The sequence below is a fragment of the Bacillus rossius genome, chromosome 2, assembly GCF_032445375.1.
Source record: "Bacillus rossius redtenbacheri isolate Brsri chromosome 2, Brsri_v3, whole genome shotgun sequence".
Classification (NCBI taxonomy): domain Eukaryota; kingdom Metazoa; phylum Arthropoda; class Insecta; order Phasmatodea; family Bacillidae; genus Bacillus; species Bacillus rossius.
Window position 1 is genome coordinate 124878282 of NC_086331.1, and position 17468 is coordinate 124895749.

Consider the following 17468-nt stretch of genomic DNA (forward strand, 5'->3'; position numbering starts at 1 on the left):
ACAACACAGCCGGCCGTGCCTTTCGTCACGCCGTTCGATGCACTGCACTTGCTACGCTGTTCAGCACGCGTGGGCGTGTTCGTTATACCTGCCCTAAATCAGGTGTTGAGGATACATAACGGCCTGTGCTCTCAGAGGGAGCACCGACAGCGGCGTCAGTCCTAATGATGAAATTCTGGTCACTAATGTACTCTCATGTGCAGCGATCTTGGCCAATTTATCCGCCATTTCATTGCCCCCTATGCCGATATGGCCTGGAATCCATATAAAGGGAATCTGATATCCATCACTTTCTTGTTGAAAACAGATGGAGCGAATCTCCCATATCGTGGGCTCCAAGGGGTGAGAAAGTGAGGATAGAGCTTGAATAAAGCAATATGAATCTGTGAGAATAATAGTGTTCCCCAGCTTCTCTCTAACACTATATAATATGGCTTTATAGATGGCAAACGTTTCGGCTTGGAAGATTGTAGAATGGGAAGGTAGTTTGAGTAGGCCTGACTGACGCGTATGTGACAGATAATATGCCGCACCTACATTGTCTCCATCTTTGGATGCATCTGTGAATATGCATCGAAAAAAGGGTAATGAATGTAGAGTATCCAAGAGTTTCTGTTTTGTGTGGTTAGGTGGAGCTGCTTTCGGACCAACCGAAGTATATGTCGGTGTGTAGAAAGACATTTCATAAGGATGTGTATAATTATTAAAAGGAGAGAGGTTGTCAATAGAATGATTGTTAAAGAGCGTAGGTAGCATATCTGGGATCGGTAGTATGATTTTGTCTACTGCTCGAGGAATACTGCTGATGCACCTGGAACATGACTTTATTATCGGAGTAATGTAAAAATTCCTCTACAAGTGTGTGCGGAAACCAGTCCAATCAGCTTTGAGTATATTTTACTTGACGTCGTCCAGCCGAAGGCCACCCCAAAGCCAGACCTGCAACTACCAGTATCCGACCCCGCTAACGGGACGCACCCCTAGCCATGGCCCACCCGAGTCAGGCAAGCCTTCGATGCCAAGGTAGAATCAAAGGCCGTGTCTAATAAGTTAAACACCTCGACCCCAGTTCACTAATAATCAAACATAAATTAATAACAACTCCACTATTAATTAAAAACCCCGCCTAAGGAAAGTGCGACGCAGGAGTGCCCGAGTCACTCACGTGTGAACTTACCTTAATCAGTTTGTGAGTGCCTCCTTTGCGGCCTTCAGCATTAATTAATTATAGTGTTGTGTTGACGTAAATATTACCTCCCTGTTTTTTATATGTAACTAGCCACTGGAGTAGTCAGCATGTGACGAACAGTCTCTGGTGTGACTCTAAGTATTTAAACTTAATTTACGTACATTTTTTAACCATGACGCCGCCGTCAGTGCTCCCTCTGAGAGCACAGGCCGTTATGTGTCCTCAACACCTGATCAGTGCCGCGCCTCGAACGCGCCCGTGCGTGCAACATAGTGCAGTGCCCCGAATGGCGTGACGTCAGTCACGGCCCCCTACGTGTGCAAAGCACCCGGCCGGGTGTGGCACTGCGAAACTAAATAATTTGTTCATGCATTTGATAAAACAAACAAAAACTAATACTTGTAAAATAACTAATAATTAATGTTAATTTAATAATCATTTTGTAAACTGGGATCATTCATAAAACTGGCCGAAATCATCTTCCCGCGCTCCGCAGTTTCCCCGCGGAATTTCCCCCCTCCCTGGTCCCGGTGGCCAGGGAGGTTAGTCAGTCGCCATCCAGCACTCGCCAGGGCCGGCAGCTCACGCACGGGAAGCTCTCAACTTTCGCGCCAACTTCACCAGTCACTGCAATAGGTAATTATAGTAAAACCGTTTAACTCAGCTCCCCGGTCGGCCCGAATCGTCCGTTCGAGATTTCGCACGGTCCTTCAATATAATGTGCAACCCGATAGAGTGCTTTTCGAGTGCTACGTAATTAATTAGGTGACCCTCCATGGCACCTGCGCCTCACGCTAGTGAAATCCCACCTCGGGAATTAGTTCATCGCCCACGCGGGGCGGCACTGCGCCAAACGTGAACTCAAGTTTTAAGACGAGTCATTAACTGGGACGTGCCACGGTCGCGGGCGCGATATCCAGCCGGATCCCGCCGCGTCTGTACCCAGCGTAACGTGGCCCCAGCCACCACGCGGAGTAGCCACCATTGTAGAACCACCTGTGTGGGTTACCCGGACCTGGTCCGAACCCGGGACTAACCACAGTGACTGTAGTGTAGTGTTTTTTATTAAGTAATTTTGTATGACCAGTCGTCCACGTATTTCACGTTGCGTTCCGCAGACTTTCACGTAGGTAGGAACAGACTTACCGCTCACCCGAGCATCCCACTCGCAACTCGCCGGGAACAACCCCTATCAACGTACTTGCCACCGTGTTACCGTGTGGCCGTAAAAAGTCTGCCAATAGAGGGTGGCGTGCGTGGTGCTTAGGTCGACGATGAAGCGGCCAGTCACGTGAGCGTGTCAAGTGTAATGTGTGCGACGGAGTAAACCAGCTAAAAGTACGTGCGTGTTTTTATTAATACGGCGTCCTGGGAGGCCATAACAGCCCGGGGAGCCCTTTGCCAACGCGTCCCTGCCTGCAGCCACGAGGCCAGGAACCCCGCCCTTGAGATCAAAACTAATCAAAACATTTCTAATTCACGTAAAATTCAGATCAGGCAACGGGGATGGCATCAACCATAATTATTAAAGGTTATCTGCCAATCAGATTAATGATTAATAATAATTAATGTGTGAATTTAGAGCTGCTCTCAGTGCTTTATTATTAAAATAATTTCCGAATAACGGAACTTTAGCAACTTTAGCGCGAGAGAACGCTGAGACCTTCCCTCACGCCAAGGGCACACACCAGTACCGAGCGACTCTCAGACCGGGGCGGATGTGCGTTCCACGGGGAGCCATCATCCTTTGTCCACACCGAACACTACTTCTGGTAAATATAGTCAATCAAACCAAATCTCTTTTATTCGTTACCTTAACTCCCAGTGCGTCCCCGGTCCTTTTACGGTGTAGGGCCTAATCCAGCCGCATAATTTTTAAACTCCCCACAAGAGACATTACGTGGGGTAGTCCACTTTACGGCAACAGGCCGACTCCCGCTAACAGTGAACTTTCATTAACGTCGAGAGCATATACACCGACAACAATCACGAGTGAACTTTGTATCTAATTTAACTGCATACCGCGATTCCCACAAGTGAATCCAGACACCGCCCAATTAACGATTTTCGGGATTGATCGCCTCCAATCAACCTCCCCCTTAACCACAACTGGCATGAGGGTTTAACTAGTGATAGTGCGTCACAGCACTCATATTGATCTAATTGTAACTTTGTAAGGTAATTCTGTGTGCGACATGCAAGTGTAGTGTAACTGTAATTTGCGACTGTAATAATTCATCTAATTAAACGGCCATTCCGCACCCCCATTCACGACGTGCCAACAACCATCTAAATCTCGAGTTCGTGTCTATTTTTGCATTCAGCATCCCTACACCAGCTAGGGCCCCCTCCAGCCATGAACTCCGCTGACGATCCTAGTGGGCCACACAGGGGCAACGCACCCACAAGTCCCACATTTGGTTAGCTGCTGAGCTAACCTGGTGCCCTCCTGGAACACAGCAATATAATTGTAATATCTCAAGTTAGTTATGCCCAGGTTCTTTCAATGTGCCAAATCAAAACATCAAGCAACATGTACCACAGGAACAATGTACTATACAAGATCATGCAATCAGGATGAAGTGATAAATTTTCTGTGCCATGTTAACATTGAACTCCATGACCATAATTCCCCTGTATTTTGTTAAAAGAAAAACAAAATCCCTAAGTTGGCGGAAGATGAACTCTTTGGGTGTGTTTGGATGGGTCTCAACCCTGTTTACAATTTAGGCTCCCCCAGAAAGTCACCACAACAGCAAAATAAAGAGCAAATTGCTAATAAAGCTTTCATTGCTTACGTCAAGGAAATTTCAGAACACGTGGTCAGAATTCTTAGGAAGCATGAGATTTATCCTATTGTATCGGAAATATTCAAATATAAAGTTGAAAGCACTGAATTTAGTGTTCACTATGACTGGTCATACTGCTGCCATTCAAGTGGCTGAAGAGAAAGGCGATACAGAACACAACTTCAGAAGGATTCCCTTATAAAAATTGGAAAGATCATTTTATTTATTTATTTTATTTATTTTCTTAGCACCCAATAGACTCAGTTGATGAGCAGTGTCTCTCTGATTATAGGGCTTGTAAACATGGTTACAAAATTAATGAAATACATGTAGATTATGATTACATACACTATTTCTAATATATTTTGTCGTATTTTAGTGCTGAACTTTTCATATACAGTTAATTTTAATAATTTTAAATTAAAAATGGCACTTATTTAGTTTTTTTTGTCAGCTTGGTTTTGTGAATTTGTAGGTGAAATTTATAAATTAACGATTTTTTTTTGTTTAATTTGTAGGGAATTGTTTTTTGTTTTGTTGGCAATTCGTGAGATTTTAATGTGGTCAGTATCGAAATGTAGTTATTTGTAGACTGGTGTCATAATTTCAGTGTTATGATTATTTTAGATATTGTTATATATGAAGTGTCATTTTTGGCAACAAAAAATTAAATAAATAAATGGAAGTCATAAGAGGTACGAAAATCATCATTTGAATTTGTGTCTGTGCAGTTTTGTGGTTAGTACTTTATTGGTGTTCATCAATTTACGTCGTTTTGGAATTAGTTATTTACGTTCGTAACTTGTCTACTGTATTAATAGAAGCTTTAAAGATATGGTTATTTGTAGGATATGCTGGGTTGCTGAAAGAGGAAAGTACACAAAATCATAAATAAGCGTGTTAATTCGTAGCTGTTTAATTTTAGTTACTTTTCTACCTCTGTTGGTATGCAACGTTTGACTCTATAGCCGTGTCTCAATTTACTCTCTTTCTTATCAAAACAGAAGATAAATTTTGAGTCACTACGCCTTAAAATATCTGTAAATGATGTTTTTGGGTAATTCTAATATTACTTGATTATCCTGCCAAAGTGGGTCCTGAATAAACTCTGTTGTGGATAGAACGATGAATGCCAGAGATGCGAAGAAATAATAATTCAAGAGTACCTTTATATAATGAAAAATTATTAAAATTTGTTTAACAAATTATTTACAATTTTAATAACTTCTTTATCAACATTATCTCATTTTAAATTTGGTACCTAAATCGTCTTTTACAACTGTTGATTTGTTAAAAATAGTTTACTAACAATTTTAACTAAATTTTTTGAGTTTTTATAATATACATTTTAAAAATTCTAGTTATTTTTGATGTTGCTGAAGTAAGTTAACCAGAATTTCACTTCTCCGTTTAAACTACACCTTCAAAAATATACCCCTTGTGAAAATTTAACACAACCCTATGGAATGTAAATTAACTTAAAAACCCACAAATCACTATTTCATTTTCATTTTTCATTTCATTTATTAGCGTCCTATATTTGACACCTTTTCTGTAGTCTGTATGAGTTTTTAGTGTGGCTAGTGCAGATATCATTCGTTGAGAAAAATATGCAATACCTACACCATGGTTTCTAGAATCCTGTCAAAATAATAAGATTTTGCAAGAACTCATACTTTCATAAAATTTTACAGTATTTTAAATGGTTATTTGCTGATCGAAGCAAACCTTTACTGTAATCATGGTCACCTAGAACTGCAAATACCTAGCCTTTTTGGGAAAAAGTCACACTACCTATGGCTATGTAATACATTCTGAATTCAGTGAAATATTTAAATTAGTATGTGATATCACACAATAAGTAATTCCTAAGTTCATTATATTGTATTGTGTATTCACAAACCACAAAAATTATATCCGTACATTCAACTCTAACGGACACCTTCAGAGTGATCAGTTAATGTAGGTAAATCCAGAAACTGAAATTTGTACAACTTAAATCCACTTGTCATTACATGTTTACAAGTGTGCTTTTGTGAAACACTTGTAATTGGATTTCTTTATTCACTTTGGAAAATATAACTTGTAAGTTTTAAACTTTTAATTTTGTTAAATGAGCCTCATGGAAATGGTGAAGAGAATTTCATTACAAAGGAAAAAATTATAAATGAAAATACTCCACACAATGTAACAAGTTAAGAATGTAGAATAATGTAATATGGCAATAAAAATGGAAAATATCTTACAATAATCAGAGATAATGGAGTAGGTAAGGTGTGTATCGAATTTAAGCTCAGTCCTCTTGCACTTTATGAATCAGTATGGCACAGTTTAACATATTCATTTTCCATTAGAAACATTTTTTGAGGTTCTTTTTTTATTTCTTTAGAGGGTAATTCAATATTCAAAAATTGTCACTTCTGTAAAGCTTTTTTCTGCTAGAATGTTACGGTACCTAGTGGGTCTCTAATTGAAGCTGCTCATTAATTACTGCTGCTCAGTTTATCAACCACGGTAGTTCTAAGCAGCATTCAGTTTTGAGTATTTTGCTATTATTTTCTAATTTACTGAACTGAAAATGCTTTTCAGAATAGTACCAAAAGTTAACTAGGAACTCACATTTTTTAATAATAATATATGTGAAGACAATTTTTCTTGTGCAGTATATTGAAGTAATTTAAGAAATTTAGAAAAAAATGTACCTTCTGGAATAAAGTACGGTTCAGAGAAAATGTTGATTTGCACCTAAAATGCAATAAAGTTATTTTTTGCAACAGGCAGTAGGTAGCAGTTTTTCCCGGCAACTTTGAATGTAGCTAAAAAAATTTTTAACATGTTTTCATGTTTCTATAATTCAACTACTGTTTCTCAGTAATTATTTAATAGGTTTGAAATCAAGTTACATGTAATTTTTTTACTCATTTATGAAGTAAAACAAAACTTAATCAACTATGAAGTAATTAGTAAATATGTATTGTGTATTTGTGTGGCTGCAAAAAAAATTGAGCAACAAAAATATAATGCATAAGTAACAATCTCAAGTTGAGGATAAGTGTAGTTTCTAGCATAGCATAACTCCTGCCCCTGTACTAATATTTTGGCTAAGAATGTGTTAGATGGCCTAGGTTTTCTTAAGGTTCATAATTATTTTATGATAATGTTTCTTCTATTATGCATATGCATTTCCAGAATTTTGTTTATGCTAAGAAATTTTAATTAATTATTTCTTTTGGTTAGTTTGTATATATTTAGTTGAATGTAGTTTTTTTTTTATTTTTGTTCTATTGCAGTGTGCTTAAATTGGTTACATTAACAGGGGTATTAATTACATTTTTAAATCACCTTGTGGTTTGTGAGGCTGTAACATTGTAGAAGTAGAAGCAAATAGAAAGACCAGGGGTGCGACACTGTTGCCAGTAAGTTATTTTCATGCCTCAAGTTAGTGCGGAGTTAGGAAAACCCATTCACATAGATGCATGACATCGCAGCATTAGACCAGAAGGTTTGCTGGGTGCTGTCTTGCCAGCCAATTAAGATGAACCATGCGGTGGTGTGATGTGATGTACCAGACTTTCAGAGAACAATTTTTTCCTATATTTTTCTATGTACATTCATGTGCCTGGTTCTGTATTGTGATTGGCTGGCTGACCCACTGGGTTGCCTCCGTTTGTTTTCACTTTTGTAAGGGAAGGCAACTTCTTTGTCGCTTGATTGTCACAGCGTGTGTTCGCGTCATTGGCAACCGCATAATTTTATTTGAATGGCGTGACGGGATAATTTCTAGCCTTGTGGACAGGGCCAATTGAGTTTTAACTTTTTTTTTATATAATTTTTGGGCTGATTAATTATAAATTCGACCCCAGGTGTCGGCTTTAGCCCAGGGTGAAAGTTGTCACTCCAGCTCAACCCCTCTCCCCCCTTTCCCGTACCACCGTGTCTTCAATTTTTTTTTATATAACCGAGCGATGAGCTACAGTTAATATAATATCTGTGGAAAGTCATCTGGACTTGAACTGTAAATTGTGATCTATGTGTCTTGGAAAATAATAAAACAGAAGACTGTTTAAAAAAATATTTTTTATTTAAATAATATTTTTTATTTAACAAAATTATAAAAAAAATATCCATTTTATTAATAGTCTTCCTAGCTTTGATGAAAAGACGAACCTGCAAAATAATCTTTGAAGTCATTGCATTTTAACATCATAAACTTTTCAAGTGTATGGCCTATAATGAACTTGTTGCTATAGTGGGTTGGTTTGCCAGGCCAATCTGGAATGTAAGAAGTTCTAATAGAAATGTTTAATGGAAAAAAAAAAAACACTTTTTCAACCAAGTAAACCTTCACATTTATAATATAGTTACAAGGTTTAGTTGGGATACAAAGGTATTGGTATAGATAATCTGTCTACCTTGCAGGAGCGTACACAGAATTTCATAGTGGCTTTCTGTATAAAAACGGGCATTTTAAATGTTATACTTAAGTTCTACTGTTGTGACAGGAGCGACAAGAGGTGCTTTTACTGAGTGACACTCATGTACGTCCAGGTACCAAGTTGTTTTATTGTAGTCTAAGGGCACTGACAAGTACTGCTATAACACACTACAACGGTAAACTGTAAACTTTGGAACTATGGCACTGTCATTTCAAAATGTAGCTGTGCTGTTTTGTCACGGTGTGGTCAGGCTAATTAACAGAACATCAGTCTCTGGAGATAGCCAGTGTCGAACAGTGGTCACTCGTGCCTTGTGCCACTGCTATGGGAGGGGAGATGAGTGCTCTCACTCACAATGGCTAGAAGACTTGGGGATGCTGACATGAGAGAGGTTTAATTGAATCAAGTGTAATCATCAGAATGGAAAACAGTTACTGCAAGAAATTGAATGAATTCCTCAGGATTCATGCTTCTATCCATGGTCCAAATCATACTGGCTGTTCAGATTCACACGGAACCATGACTTCCAGCCAGGGATAGGAAGTGATGTCACCAAACCCTTGATTGTTCTGCCAGTATGCATGTTAACATAAAAAAAAACACATGACAAAAAACTGTGGTTAATCAGTCAGGTTTCTGTTGATTTGCTGTCATATGTGTAGTAATTAGTTTTTAACGACACAGCTGATGTCCGCGATAGCCACTTTGCCGGTGGGTGGGCTCCGATAACGCTCGAGAAATACATTTTGTCAAATTATAAATTTTGTTTCAGGAAAAATATTTATTAAAAGAGGTTATATACTACTTACTATTATTTACCTTTATGTTCTTTCATAAAAATATAATTCTCTTAGTCAGAATTTATTTGAGATTTAACATTAAAATATTCCTCTGTAAACGTGCTGTACTCATCTGTAATGTGTAGGCCTATCTTACAGAGCAAGAATCTTATGTTAATCAAACACAACTGTTTTGTATTGCATACCTGGGGTAATAATGTTTTTTTTTGTTGCAGTGCCAGTACCCAGGAAAAGTCCAGACCGAAATGATAGAAACTAGGTATGTTCATAAAGTATTTATTTCAAGACTTCAGTGATTATTAATTTACTGGTTGTATATGTTGGTATTACTCAATTTTGACGTGTATGAGAATTTGTAATTATGTTTAATCAGGGTGTCTACTAGGTCACGAAAGTCACGAAAAAGTCACGAATGTTGTAAAAGGTCACGAAAGTCCCAAAAAAGTTACCATTTTTTAGTATATTTTGGTAAAAGTCACGAAAAAATTAATTAAAAGGCTAATGTGTATTTCTTGTGCACTGATCTTGTATTTACCATATTTTTTTGTGCTATTGGCAGCTTGCATTTTCAGGAAAATCATCGGTTAAAATGTTCCCACACAATACATTTTCCTGTGTTTAACTAGGCCAGTCCCGCCATTTTCGCCATAAGACGTTTGCTTTAAAATACCTTTCAAAATGTTGCTTGCAGCTTCTATTCTCCTACGTGCAACGTCATAATTTTCACATAGGCTGCAGATAAAATTTTAATAATAGCGATTTGCTCTTCATTATTTAAAAAAAAGTCCATTAGAATGCTTTGAAAACGTAATTTATTCAATTCCATGGCGGCCATGGCGTAGTCAGTTTCATTCTTACTTTACAGAGCGCACAACGATCGCACATAATCGATTGTAGCTGTCAAGGCGTCAATGCGCGAGACCCGCGTCCATATCAATAAGTATTTAACCAAAAATTTGTGCACAAAATGTGTGATGTATTTTCGTGTTTTGATTTTGTTAACGACTATGTTTACAAATTACAAAACACAAAATCGCTTAATTGCCGCCACATTTTATTTTCCAACTGAAATCATTGTCGAAGAGGTTAAAGTGCTACGGAATGTTATTGTAATATTTTCTGTGATATACATAATGTGCTGAAAATGTTTGCCAACAAATGTTAAAGTGTTTTAGCGCTTAAAGTGAGACAAAAAATTGGCATGCGGGAAAGCAGATCTAATTAATTTTATTCAATTAAGTTTCAAACTAACCTTCATTTGTTAACTTTGTATATTTTTGCATGCTTTTACTGCAACTGCATGCTAATAATTTTATTTCCAGTGTTAATTGAATGAAAAGTAACTAAGAAAAAGAAAATGCCTGGCAAATGTTCTTTTAAAGAATATTGGCTCTCAGATGAAAATGATAGGTTTTCAAAGTGGTTGCGTTTTGTTAAAGATGACAAGTACAAGGCATTTTGCACACTCTGTAAATTGAAGTTTGATGTAAGTCACAGTGGTTTGTCATCTGTGAAAGTTCATGAAGCAGGAAAAAAACATCTGGAGCTGTCTTCTGCCATACTACAAAGCAAACAATCAACACTAACACAAGCTCACACATTTGGGTCAGGAAAAAGATTCTACAACTTCCACTTCAAGTAGTTCAAGAACCGTGACTTCTATTGATAAATCATGTACTGAATGTGTAACTCCTTCAAATTCAAAGTCACAACATTTCCCAGGTTCTTTAAATAAATATTGTGTTGATGAGAATGTGTGGAAAGCAGAAATATTGTGGTCACTTAATAAGGTAATGACACACACATCTGACAGAGGTACATGCGCTACTAGTGATTTGTTCCCCATAATGTTCCCCGACAGTGTTATAGCACAAAAATTCAAAATTCAGAAGGATAAAATTGGTTATGTGACATCCTTTGGCCTTGGCCCTTTTTTTCAAGAAAAACTTGCCAATACTTTACAGAAGTGTACATTTTTTGCAGTTTCGCTGGACGAGAGTCTGAATCGTATTGCGCAAAAAAGACAGATGGATATAATTGTTCGTTACTGGGACCCTAGTTTAAACATGGTTTCAACTCGCTACCTGAACTCCGTGTTTCTAGGGCATGCCACTGCAGCTGATCTTCTTGAGTCTTTCACTTCAGGAATGCATGGTTTGGAATTGCCTCTGAAAAATGTTTTGCAGATAGCCCTAGATGGGCCAAATGTGAACCTCAAGTTTCTGAAGGACTTCAACTACATGATGGAAAAATCTGCAGACAACGAAGAAGATAAGAAACTGATTGATGTTGGAACTTGTAGCAGCAAACCACGGTCTGATTACCATTTTTGTTTTGCTGGGTGGATCTTTAGGTTTCACAATGTTATTAGTAATGAACAGAAACAAGGTGTGATTCCGTCTGAAATATAATTACTCCATACTGAGTAAACTTATAGCAGATACAAGAGAATATTAACGTACAATATTAATTACATAATTAAACAGCTCTCAGGTATATTCAGAAAGAAAGAAAGAAAAATTATGGGCCGGCCGTACATGAAATTATCAAAAGTTTCATTTACTAAAAATACATAAACCAATAAAAAAAAATACAAATATATTTAAACCATCCCAATTTACAGTAGCGCCGGAGGTCGGGGCTTCGTTTCGGAGATCACGCTTGAACATGATGCCAGGGCGCTTGTGTCCTGTTGAAGAAGGGAGATGAAAATGCCAATTCGGCGTCCGGCTCTCGGACCCTGTCTGGAACAGTCTGAATCAAAACTGATCAGAACTTGTACACAGACAGTATACGGGGCAGAAAATGCCCGGAAAAGTTAAGGGGAGGTTGAGGAAAGTCGCGGATCGTCACTCACCAGACAGGGGAGTTGGCTTCTATTTAGAGATGCGTCGCCAGCCAGGAACTGGATCCCGCGAATACGCGGCTGGGCGCGGTCGTTTTCATCATTTCAAAAAAAATTAAAAGAAAAATAACTATTACATTTTGTACTACGCAGACGGACTAAACTACTTGAAAAAGATTATAGGGATAGCATCCCTTATTTAGGCGACTACATAGTCGGTTGCGGCCGGATGGAAGTCTTGCAGTGTCTCGTCGACTCGCCGATAATCGCAAAATGGTCCGTCTGCAGTCGCGACGCGAAGTGTCTCTCGAAGAACCGCGTCTCGTAATTAAAAGTAACTGTTCTATCAAAAGTAGAGAGGGGGGGGGGGACTGGGAGTCCGGACCGAAAGGTTCCGAAGTTCCCCGAGTGGGCATCATAAAAAAACTCTGACTGATGTCTCTAAGTTGGTAGCACTGGCCGACCTTAGCGCTACCTGTTGAGGGGTGTCTGAAATAAAAAAGAATCGACTCGCCCAAGGCGTCTGCTTTACCAAGGGAATAAAGGGCGCAGTCTAGTGCTGCGCTCTGGCGGCCTACAGGGTAAGTTGGCTGGGCGGTTCGCGAATTTGCCGCTAGGTATCGTGTGCGGTCCATCTTGGCACACACATTTTTTATGCAAGGCGTCCTTGGAGACGGTCGCTGTCTGCTGGGGTCTCTGACCGGTCATTGGCCTTAGACGAATTCTTAGAACTGAAAAGGGGGGGGGGGGTGGAGTAAGGGGGGGGCAGAAAACGCAACGACGCTGGGAACAATCATCTATGACGTGCTTTTCGAGGAGAGAACCTAATACGTATTCGTGACAGTAAAGGCTATGGTCAGCTCGCCTCTGAGAAATGGTAACAGCTCGTCCAGAGCTGCTGTAGGCGGTTTTAGTCATGAAGTGAAGTAACGTTACGGGCCTGGGGCGTGCCTGTAAGCGAGGGAAATTTTAAACTGGCAGCTAACAAAGTCTTAGATCTGCAAAAGATCCTATAGGTCTCTGGGAAAGGTGCTTTTGTCTACTGGTACAAAGTTTAACTTAGGGGGATACACCAGCCTAACAAAGAGTAGATCACCCAAAGTAACCAAATTATAAAGAAAAATAAAATTTCCAAAAATAATTTAAAATTATATAAAATTAGAAAATAAAAAAAAAGTGTCGAAATTCCTAATTTCCGACACATACTCCCCCACTGAAAGGCGGAGCCAGGGTAAGCAACCAACACTGAACATAAAATGATTGAAATCTGTCATACTTACCCTGTACCAGAATCGACTAAGATAAACTACTTACAATAAACGCAGAATTAATTCCATGACCGTTGACTGTAATACCTTATAGGTCGAATACGTTTATAATTAAATGGGTCCTTTAAAACTCAGTTTTAATTATTTTAAAATATATCCTTAAATTCATATAATAAATAAAAATATTTAATTCAAAGCTTAATTTTATTGTACCTGTATGCTTACATCTATTTATGTCGTTGCTATATTAATGAAATGAAATTCATCCCGTTGATCTCTGATATTGGATATCGTGTAGGAACACAAAATGGGTGCTGTGAGGGAGGCCGAAATGCACTGAGGCCGAAACAAGGGATAAGCGTCCTTGAGCGCTCAGTGACGAATGGGGATTGTAATCCCTGTAAATGGGTATGGTAGCCCTGTATATGAGCGTGATAGCTCTGTAACTTACAAACTAAATGGGAATGAAAACCCCTGTACAATAGTCTTTCCATAAGAAGCCGAAGGCATTGGGACTCAGCCCTGCACAGTCAGGCGATGGAGAATACGGTAGAAATTTGCTGCTTGCCCGAAGGCGAAACAGAACCTCAGTCCCAGGTACCTACATTTATTAACTCACTTAGACTCCATGCTCAGACTGAAGGTTGATCAGACTAACAGACTGGAGCACAGGCACCTAAGAGGGAAATTAACCCCTGAGTTAGTTCGGGTTCGAAACCCAAAAGATCAACGAATTTCGGATGAATGATGGATAATGTAAAAAAAAAAAATATTTGAACTTAAAAGGTTTTCATGTGCACTCAAATTTAATTAATAAAAAAAATGTATACAAAACTGTAACACCTGATATTATAGTCCTAAAAAAAAATATAACTAACTTATAATTAATTTTAATTTTCGCCGTCGGATCTTCCATGGCGGGCATGAAAGTTCACACTGCCTGAGAGGGGATTTGAACATAGGTCGTCCAAAGGGTGTGTGCTCGGGATCTAACCCAGTGACACTCGGTGGTCATAGGATGTTTCACCTAGAGGACCGGGTCGTGGCTCGTTGGCGCAGAGGGCCCTTACTTTAGCGCTGTTCGGTGGCTAGCTTGACCTTGCTCGACTTTTAGGAAACACACAAAAATAAAACCTTGATGCCACCTTGGAAGTCACAATTGCAAAACAATGCAAAATCATATCCTCATAATGATGCAAAATAAACTACTAACTTTGGAGAGAGTGCAATAAAAAAAATGTTAACTTAAAAAAAACTTTTGTAAACATAGATGTACGAGCTGCAGTGCTCAGTTTTCTGTACGTAGCTGTACATCACCTGACAATAAAAAAATACTTAATGTTAAAAAAAAATAGGAAATAAATGGTTTACAATAAAAATCGTAATTACAAAATTTATCACTCACTTACTTTGATAGTTTAAACTTTATCTCTTAGTTGTTCACCTATACGTACTCTATCTTAGCAAAAAAAATCATCATCGCAGTGCTAGCATAAATAAAACGTGTGGGGAAAATTCGACCGACACACTGACAAATATAATCTAATAAACCTTTAGTTGAAGGTAGTGACTGCACCTCTTGTTGGGTGATCACGAAAATCATTTAAATAAAAGCTAGGCACGTGGATGGGTATGGTAACACAATGAAATGATATGTCGAAGTTTATTCACGTTGCTTGTGAACGATGCAATTGGATTAGAGTAGTTGTGTATATTTCTTAAGAGTATATTCATATTTTATATTACTTACATAATGACTGGACCCTTTTTCAGATTTATTTTATGTATTATTAAAAAAATTAATCGTTAAGTTAAGACGCTTAGAAAATGTAAACAATGAGTTTCTTAACATTAGCTAAAACAACATATTTTATATTATCATATTATTTGTATTATTAATATTATTATAAGTTATATAAATATATTATGTTATATCTTAAGTTTCCCTAGATTAAGAAAATACTTTGCTGCTAGATTTAATGCAGTATAGATTATTTATAGTGCGTGTCTTGGTGACATAAAAATAATATTATTAGGACATAAATACAAAGCATGGGTGGTTTGTTTACAAAATACGTGGCATGTGGGAGGAGCACACAGGAGAAGAGAGGGGGGTCCCGCGATGCGCGGTTGGTGGCCATGTTATGAGGTGACGAGATAACATGGCGGCACGCGCAAGCGCAGAGAGACAAAAATACAAACAAACACGACAGTCCGAAAGGACATTATAGTAATTTATTTTTTTGGGGGCCTCATTAGTAAACAAAATACTGGTCGAACACACAACGTGCTCTGTTTATTATTATTACGACCGGCAGACATTTAAGTTGGTATGTCTGTCTGTGTCCCGCAGAGGTAAGCGACCACTGGGACTTGCTGGTGGAGGGGGGGGGGGGGGGTGGTTGTGGAAGTCCGCACTAGCGGGGAGGCATGTACGTATGATAAGATTGCCGCTGTCAACTGACGCGGCAGCCCTCGGCCGTCGGGCGAGGTGAAAGGAGGAGGGGGGGGGGTGTCTGTAACCTTGTGTGTGTCACGTCTGGTAAACGCGCCGCGGTCGGGACAGCTGAGGACAGCTGGCGACGTCTTGCGTGAAAGTTAGATTAATATTGCTTGTAAGGAATTAAAGTTAAAGTTACTTATATTCGCGCAAAAAAAAAATACAACAAGATTCCCGCTCAAATATTTATATAAAAAAATGAAATATCTAATAATTTAATTTACTTTATGTTATTTTTACTGGGATTGTTTAGAGACGAAATCACACACTAATAAACTAGGAACCCCAGCTCTGCTACCATTTTTGTAGCAAGGTTCAAACCATGCTAACTGCTATTATTTTTGTAGCAGGGCCATTCCATTGTCACGGGTGGGACACTTGTGCAGCATTTAATTTATTCAGGGATTTAAAATAAGCTTCAAAAAATATTTATTGTATATTATTTTTGCAGTGTGTGAACTACAGTCACAATGCTATTTATTGGTTAATGGTTTACTTTTAAATCTTCTTCTGATAATTAAATACTAGTGCCTAAACATTTGTCACGGGTGGGACAGAAAAAAGACATAGCCTTAGACACAACAAGTTTCTCGGAAAAAACTCTGTGAATTTATGAGTGTAACACAATTGAACTCATAATAATCTTATATGGGAGGCATTGATCTATACATTACCACATGAGAGGAGGAGCTAAAACACCAATATTGAAAATAATATACAACTTTGTACTGTCACGGGTGGGACCACTCCGTGTCACGGGTGGGACACGATGAGAATTAATCAAGTAAATAAAATTTTAGACCAACTAAAAACTGCATGTTAAACAGTGAATAACTTTGAAAGACAAATTCTACACTTGTGAGAAATTAAAAATAATATAATCAAAGTAATAGTAGTAACAAAAACAAAATGCCCAAAATAATATGTTGTTGGCAAAAGTTTTCTTTTTAACTAAGTTCATGTTTGTTCATAGACATCCAACTGGCAAGGAAAGTCATAAATAACACTATTTCTTATGTTTTTCACTTCAGGTGTTGGCAACAGAGAAAGAACCTGTTCAAATTGCACATAGGAGACATCTTTTTCATCGGCCCTAAATAGTTTGCCACTCACTCCAACAGTTCTCATGCACATGATTTTCAGTTCTCCATCACCTTCTACTTCACTTTGACAAATGGCTGCATACTTATACTTGACAGCATTCTTCTTGCTGGTCGTGACAAATTCTACGAGCAAAAATGTTCCTGGCACTACATTGGCAACATCTGGTTTTGCAACAAATTGAAGAACATCTTGTTTGTTCTTGGGAATCTTTGCAGCATTGGCTATTATCATCGTGATTATTTTCAGAATCTGAGTACACATCTGAATATCTTAGTTTAAAGACTCTACATTTCTTTAGTTCTGAGTAAAATGTACAGCCGATACTAAGGTTTTCACTGTCATACCGTCTGAAGTAATGTTTTGATTGGATACCGTTGATAGCCAGTACATTTTTCCATCTTTTGTCCAACAACTCCCTATTATCCTCAATTTCTGATTTTGAAAGGAGTACAAATTTTACATTTGGGACTGCAGATGATGCAGCAGCAACAAAGTCTTCAGCACATTCTACGACACATTACCGTTGTTTCACTCTGT

The 17468-nt window shown here is 38.4% G+C and overlaps 1 long non-coding RNA gene across 4 annotated transcripts in view; it reads left to right on the top strand.

Annotated features, from left to right (window-relative positions):
- Window positions 1-4514: 4514 nt before the first annotated feature.
- LOC134529769 (uncharacterized) overlaps window positions 4515-17468 on the top strand; it is a 43220-nt gene continuing 30266 nt past the window's right edge. The window contains exons 1-2 of one of the 4 annotated variants that reach the window (XR_010074703.1): window positions 4515-4716; window positions 9430-9473. This is a non-coding gene — a long non-coding RNA (uncharacterized LOC134529769). The remainder of the gene's footprint in view (window positions 4717-9429; window positions 9474-17468) is intronic. The other 3 variants (XR_010074702.1, XR_010074701.1, XR_010074700.1) reach the window with 3 other exon arrangements.